The sequence below is a fragment of the Sinocyclocheilus anshuiensis genome, unplaced genomic scaffold (assembly GCF_001515605.1).
Source record: "Sinocyclocheilus anshuiensis isolate Anshui unplaced genomic scaffold, SAMN03320099.WGS_v1.1 scaffold1173, whole genome shotgun sequence".
NCBI classification, from domain to species: domain Eukaryota; kingdom Metazoa; phylum Chordata; class Actinopteri; order Cypriniformes; family Cyprinidae; genus Sinocyclocheilus; species Sinocyclocheilus anshuiensis.
In genome coordinates, this window is record NW_015555772.1 from 45962 (window position 1) to 54378 (window position 8417).

The following is an 8417-nucleotide window of genomic DNA, read 5'->3' on the forward strand; positions in this document are numbered from 1 at the left end:
GCTGAGTTTCGGTTCATTTTTGTGAAGCGCTCCTGTTCAAGACCCGAGATGGCAAGTGCATCCTGTTTGTTTTTTGTTTTATTATTTTACAAAAGCACAAAGTTTTCTTGAGTGCACACAAATAAAAATAGACCCTTTACAGTTCCGAACGATGTTTTATTCTTACCTTTATGAGCAAAAATTACGGCGTATTTAATTTGTTTCCACTGATGTCCTGAAGCGCACTTCAGCTTCCACTCTCCGCACAAACAATTGGATATGCGCCTAACAGCGCACATTTATATAGGTTAAATGTTTAAACTAACATTGTGATGTGCTTTAAGTATTTGATATCTATAGATTTTATTTTCGGCAAGTCGTAATTTCAACATCGTCTGACATTCTCATATGATGCTCATAAGTTTCTTCATATTGCGTTAGTTTCTGATAACACCAAATCAGTAAAAGAATAAAAATTGCACTATGAAAGATCTCCATGATTAGCCTGTTTTTCCCTGCTTGAGAATTTCTGTCCAATGAATGGATGACCTTAGCACACGTGTGGTTTTGTTTAGAATTTCTGGTTCACACGCAAAAAGGGCAGTGTGAAAGCGAACCGCACCAAACTAAAAAATCAACATTGTATTTGGTCTGGAAAAAAGCAAGTGAACTAGCGGTCTTTCCTGGTGTGAATACACCCTAAACCTCTTCTGTTTGCTCAATACATCATAACTCACTGTACGCTGCAGTACTTTCACTGAAACAATAACATTTTCCACATCTGGGAAAAAATCTTTCACCTCCACCGCTTTACCGAAGCTTGTATCCAGAAAATCATTAATCTCATCCAAAGAATACATCTCCTTCATATTTTGAGACCCAATCTCAGAGATATCCGTAAGCATATCATCATCCCTTATTTATTCCTCTCCAACCATCTCAGTACAACTCAACATCGTATTCATCTCCACATTGACTACTTCATTCATCTGAACATTCTCACTATCCTTTTTTCTGATACAAGACTTTCCCCTATTTGTCCTACCCTACTGCACGATGCAGTATCATTTCCATCACTTTCCTTTTTTTATTAGGAGTCATTTACTCTCCATTAAATTCACTTCTGGACTCTGAATCAGCAATATTATTCACATTATAAGTCGTTTGCCCTCCATTAAATTCATTAGCCACTAAGTCAACAGTAGAATTCACATTAGAAGTCGTTTGCCCTCCATTAGATTCATTTGCCACTGAGTCAACAATATAATTCACATTAGGAGTCGTTTCCCCCCATTAGATTCACTTCTGGCCTCTGAATCAGCAATAGTATTCACATTGGGAGTCGTTTGCCCTCTGTTAGATTCATTGGCCATTGAGTCAACAGTAGAATTCGGTGTACTATTAACACCACTACTGCCAGCCTTATGTGGATATCTAGACCTTTTATGTCCCACATCTCCACATTCAAAGCACTTTACACTACCTGTACTAGCATAAACCATATATGTCTTCCCCTCATACAAGATTCTTAAAGACATATCCAAATCAGGTTGTTTCAGAATCATTGCCGCCTGTCTCCTAAACGACATTACATGTTTTAGAGCCGTATTTTTGCATCCGAGTGGAATCATTCTTAACGGACTAGCAAACTTTCCGTAACATAAAAGTGCATGCTCAATTTCATCATCAGGGATGAACGAGGGCACGTTTGAGATTATTACCTTACGGGTTGGATTAACTAGCGGTGAAATAGCAACAAAAAGTCCACTTACTGAGATCCCGCTGCTTACTAGACGGTTCACCAAAATCTCCTCCTTTAAGAAAACCACCACAACTTTATTCATTCTTGACGCCGAAGAGATGTTCTCATATCCAACTTGTTCTCCAATTGATAATAAAACTTCCTCCACCCCCACTTTTGATTCAACCTCACACCTGACGCCGTGACGGAGTGATAATAGCTGTTCTCCACCCTCCGGCAGAGACAACATCTCAACTCCGTCAACACACCTCCCTACAACACTCCAAACACACTTTACTTCCTAAGTTCTCACCTTTAAACAACCCAAAAGTTAGAAGAAAGAAAAAAATAATAACAGTAAAACAAAGCCACTTTCATTCGTCCTCTCCTCGTGAACACTCCCAGCATGCACTCCGGGGAGAGAGAGAGAGAAAGAGACTGTTTTAAACTTCTGATGGTTTAAAGGTCTGTTTATTTATATCTTTGTGATTTTGCCTGCATTACAGCTTAAGAAATATCGGTAACACTTTACAATAAGGTCTCATTTGTTAACATTAGTTAATGATTTAACTAACATGAACTAACAGTGAACAATATATTTTTACAGCATTTATTAATCTTTTTTAATGTCAGTTAATAATGTTCATGTTAATTCACAGTACATTAACTAATGTTAACAGATACAACTTTACATTTTAATAATGTATTAGTAAGTTCTGAACTTAATATTAACTAACATTAATAAATGCTATATAATGATTGTTCATATTGTAACAACGTGCGGTTGTTCTGTAGAACGTGGGGCTAACCGGAACTAAGCTAGGCTTGCTAACAGGGTTCTAACATCTACATGTCGAGACTTTTAATTTGGTTAGTGGAAAGTGCGAGCACTCGCGACCCATACACCGCACGACCCTGAGTGTCTCTTTGAGCAGAAGCATAGACAAAACAAACCAGCAGGAGGCGGTACTGTCTTCTTTCTCCTTTTATTCTGAACACAGAATAAGAATTTGCACAGGCAAGGCCATATCGCCAAGTCCCTCTCCTACACATCTCTCTCCATGACGGTGACAGCCACACTTTTTTCACAACAGGGCAGTAAATGAACCAAACCCACCCGAACTAACTTGAACATAAACACATAACATTGCTAACGCAAAAACCCAACCATCTTGCTTAATTAACACATGTTTCACACTCTTGATGTTATTGAGTAACCCTTTCATTGCTGTAACCCTTAAAACCAGACTGCCAAAGGGTTACTGTAAATGCACGTGCCCGCTGTGCACTGTTTTCTGGATGCCACCGGGGTGGCGGTTGCGCTGATGGCTTGGCTTCGCCATCGCTGCTTGCAGCTATATTTATTTATTATTATTATTATTATTTAGTTATTTATTTAACGTTAAGGTAAACTGTATTTGTTAACAAATAGTAGCATATTCTTGTGGAAATTTCTAATAACAAATTAAGAATAGCCTACCTCCCCCCCATGCACCCACCCAATACCAACCCGAACAGAAACCGTGACCCCATATGTACCGAACTGTGAAAAACTGGAACCATTACACCCCTACTGCAAATATGCTGGCATCTTATGATAGATTGCTTGCAATGTTCATCATTTGCAGAGTAATTAAATAATCAATTAAATGTAAACAAAAATAACAATCAATCAATCAATTATTAAATTTACTGTAATGATTCTGTGTTCATTTACAATGCATTCTGCTTGGTTCTGTGTCTCATAGAACACCAACTGAACGGGAATAGGAGAGGTGATATGACCAAAATCTTACATCATGATAAGTGTAATTTTAAACCATATAAAATTAACAGTGCCCCCTGTATGATGCAAATTTACATGCATCATAACAATTTATGTGTTTAAAGTGCTCAAGGGCACTGAAAGATACAATAAAAGGCAGAACTTTTCCTGTTTTGCCTCAGAGGTTCCTGATCTGCATACGTATCAGTATGGCAAACAGAACTGTGTCACTGCTGCTGATGCTGGTTGTACATGGCATCTGTGTGCCAGCCTCGGAACAAGTCTGCAGACTGTTTGGTCAATCTGCTCTCCCTGTGCTTTCTGCTGAAAGAGACATCAACATTGGAGCGATTTTCACAATCCACAGAAGTACTCTGCTAAAGATGAATCCTTTCACTTCCAAACCAGAGCCAACAACATGCGTCAGGTCTGTGACAACTCTTTGAGAAACAAGCATTATGAATACTAAAAAAGAAAAACATGGTTGAACTTGACTCTGTGAAAATGATTGTATTTAATGCACACAACTGATGCTTTATTTTCACAGTTTGAGCTTGCGTGAGTTTAAATTTGCTCAAATGCTGATTTTTGCAATTCAGGAGATTAATAACAACACATAGTTGTTGACTGGTGTTCTTTGGGCTATAAGATATACGATTCTTGTAGCTCTATAGCTCTGACTATCCTCTCAGGCATGGCTTTGATGAACGGTTATGAAGAGACTTTGAGTGATACATCCTGCTCTAGACCACCAGCTGTTCATGCAATTGTTGGAGAGTCAAACTCTTCTCCCACTATAGCCTTGGCTACTGTAGTTGGTCCATTCAGCTTATCTGTTGTAAGATCTCTTACTTATTTGCTGCCTATTAACATACTGAATCATTGTATTATAAACCACTGGAACGTGCACAAAATGTATGCTTTAAATATACAACAATTGTTGTATATATAGAAAGCAATATGTTATGTTATGTTATATATATATATATATATATATATATATATATGTATCTATCTATTTAGATTGTGGTAGTATGTTTGAGATAATTACACTATTTGTATAGTAGTGATGTATAGTGGAATAAGAATGGAAAAGCAGTATATGAGAAACTGTGTGGTTAAAATACTCTGCTTTTTTTCACTTGTAGATCAGTCATTTTGCCACATGTGCATGCCTAAGTAACAGAAAAAGTTATGCATCCTTCTTCAGAACAATACCCAGTGATTATTACCAAAGCAGAGCACTGGCTCAGCTTGTAACGGTATCGCAGCATTTGAGGAAGCTGCAAAACAAGAGGGGATCTGTATCGAATACTCAGAAGCCATATATAAAACTGATCCACAAGAGCAGTTTCTGAAGACATTGGAAGTGATAAAGAAAGGGACCGCCAGGGTAGTGGTGCCTTTTATAGCAGTAGGATATATTTTCCCCCTCCTAAACCTAATTGTACAACATAACATCACAGGGATACAGTGGGTTGGCAGTGAATCCTGGATCACTTCTCGAACTGTTGCAGAAACAAAGGAATACAGTTTTCTTTCTGGAGCTGTGGGTTTTGCTATAGCAAATGCCAAACTTGTGGGTCTGCGAGAGTTCCTAGTGAATGTGCACCCTCATCAAGAACCAAAAAATGAACTTTTAAAAGAATTCTGGGAAACAGCTTTTCAGTGCTCTTTCAGGAACAGTGGTAGTGGTGGCTGTACTGGTTCAGAGAGACTTACAGAGCTGCAAAATGAATATACTGATGTATCAGAGCTACGAATAGTAAATAAAGTGTACACTGCAGTATATGCTGTTGCACATACACTACATAATGTTTTGAAAGATTTAAAATCCTTCAACAACAGTAGCAAAGGAGGACAGTCCACACCACAAATGGTAAGTAAAAGAAAAAAAAAAGAGAAAAAAATGGAAAGAGAAAAGCTGAAAGTATTCATGTTTCTGACCTTTTCTCCCAGGTGTTGAAGTACATGAGGGGTGTAAGATTCACTGTTAAAACAGGTGAAGAAATATTCTTTGATGTAAGTGGTGATCCAGTGGCAAGATATGACCTTGTCAACTGGCAACCTGCTGAGGATGGAAGTCTGCAGTTTAAGCATGTGGGTGTCTATGACAGCTCACTGCATTCAGAGCAACATCTTCAAATCAATCAGGAGCATATGCTATGGACAGGGAACAGTGGACAGGTACTTCAGTACTATATAATAACAAATTGCTGAGGCCAGGTGAAATATCAAATTATTAAAATCATTTAAATGAATTTGTTTGAAAATATTTCAAACCAATTGCCATGGTTTCCTTGATGTCAGAGGGATAACTTAAGCATTGAAATAATAATTTTGGGCCTTATGTGACAATTTTCTCATAGTTGCCTGTGTGAGAGCTGCCCCCCCGGCACTAGGAAGGCTGTGCAAAAAGGACGACCTGTCTGCTGTCATGACTGTATTCCATGTGCAGAAGGAGAAATTAGTAATGGCACAGGTAAAATAGCACATTAGAGTTAACTTTCAGTAAAGAATGATAAAATGGAAATACAGTCCATTGGTCAAGTGACTTTATCATGCACTTTTCAATCAAATAATGTTTTATTGATATTCCTTCACAGATTCTAGTGACTGCTTTCCTTGTGATTTGGAGTACTGGTCGAATGAAAGCAATGACAGATGTGTATTAAAAGTGGTTGAATTCCTTTCCTATACAGAAATCATGGGGATGGTGCTTTGTATTTTCTCCTTCATTGGGGTGTTATTAACAGCAATGGTATCTTTTCTGTTTTATCTTCATAAAGAAACACCTATTGTAAGAGCCAACAACTCAGAGCTGAGCTTCCTATTGCTCTTCTCACTCTCATTGTGTTTTCTCTGTTCACTTACTTTCATTGGTCAACCCACTGAGTGGTCCTGTATGTTGCGTCACACAGCATTTGGGATCACTTTTGTCCTCTGTATCTCCTGTGTTCTGGGGAAAACAATAGTAGTGCTAATGGCATTCAAGGCTACACTTCCAGGAAGTAATGTCATGAAATTTTTTGGGCCTCTTCAGCAGAGACTCAGTGTTGTTTCCTTAATGTTAATGCAGATGATTATATGTGTGCTTTGGTTAACAATATCGCCTCCTTTCCCATATATGAATTTGAGCTATTACAGAGAAAAGATCATCCTAGAATGTAACTTAGGTTCAGCTCTTGGTTTCTGGGCTGTTCTGGGTTATACTGGCATGCTATCAATCTTGTGTTTTGTTTTAGCCTTTTTTGCTCGTAAGCTGCCTGATAACTTCAATGAAGCCAAATTCATCACATTCAGTATGCTCATATTCTGTGCTGTCTGGCTCACATTTATTCCAGCTTATGTCAGTTCTCCTGGAAAATTTACTGTAGCTGTGGAGATATTTGCGATCTTAGCCTCTAGTTTTGGCTTGCTATTCTGTATATTTACACCAAAATGCTACATTATCTTACTCAAGCCAGAGCAAAACACAAGGAAACATATCATGGGCAAAACCCATAATAAATCACAATAATCTTTCACTGCCACTTTCAAGGCAGTTTACCTTAGGACCATGCAACAACCATAAATAAAAAATGTACTTCACTAAATATATAAATTAATTAATTAACTTCCAATAATTCATTCACAAATGAAAGACCCATCCCACAGTATTATGTAAATAAACAAACACAGAACCCCTTATTTCCTATAATATAACACCAATTAATTCTAAAATGTATAAATATAAACATGTTGTACTTGGGGACGTCGGCCTGTCTGCTGTTATGACTGTATTCCATGTGCAGAAGGAGAAATAAGTAATAAGACAGGTATGGTACAAGAATGCATAGCAGCAATAAGCTATAGTGTACAATCTAAAATAATTTTATGTTCACATTTCCTCCTCAGATTCAGTGATGTGTCTCAAGTGCCCTCCAGAATTTTGGTCAAACAAATGGAGAGATACATGTGTCCCAAAACTTGTGGAATTTATATCATTTGAAGATGTGATGGGAATAATTCTAGTACTGTTTTCTTTATTGGGTGTGTCTTTTACATTAGGTATTGCAGTAGTTTTCTTTGTACATAAGGACACCCCCATAGTAAAAGCCAACAACTCAGAGCTGAGCTTCCTGCTGCTCTTTTCATTGACTCTCTGTTTCCTCTGTTCACTTACTTTCATTGGTCGGCCCACTGAGTGGTCCTGTATGTTGCGTCACACAGCATTTGGGATCACTTTTGTCCTCTGTATCTCCTGTGTTCTGGGGAAAACAATAGTGGTATTAATGGCTTTTAGGGCTACACTTCCAGGAAGTAATGTCATGAAATGGTTTGGGTCTCTTCAACAGAGACTTAGTGTTGTTTCCTTAACATTAATACAGTTGATTATATGTGTGCTTTGGTTAACAATATCCCCACCTTTTCCATATATGAATTTGAGCTATTTCAGAGAAAAGATCATCCTAGAATGTAACTTAGGTTCAGCTCTTGGTTTCTGGGCTGTTCTGGGTTATACTGGCTTGCTATCAGTTTTGTGTTTTGTTTTAGCTTTTTTTTCTCGTAAGCTCCCTGATAACTTCAATGAAGCCAAGTTCATCACATTCAGTATGCTCATATTCTGTGCTGTCTGGCTCACATTTATCCCAGCTTATGTCAGTTCTCCTGGAAAATTTACTGTAGCTGTGGAGATATTTGCTATTTTAGCTTCAAGTTTTGGTTTACTATTTTGCATATTTGCTCCAAAATGTTACATTATTTTACTCAGGCCAGAACAAAACACAAAGAAACACATGATGGGTAAATAATAATAATAATAATAATAAATAATAATAGTCTGTCACCTCAAATAAGCAGTTATCTAAAAGTGTTTATTCCCAAATGTATTCCTGATGTGACACAAATGTAAATTGGCAATACAATAGTCACATACTAATTAACTATGTT

At 37.6% G+C, this 8417-nt stretch overlaps 1 pseudogene; it reads left to right on the forward strand.

Moving 5' to 3' along the window:
• The first annotated feature begins 3694 nt into the window (after positions 1-3694).
• LOC107674418 (extracellular calcium-sensing receptor-like) lies at positions 3695-7005 on the forward strand (annotated as a pseudogene).
• The last annotated feature ends 1412 nt before the right edge of the window (positions 7006-8417 follow it).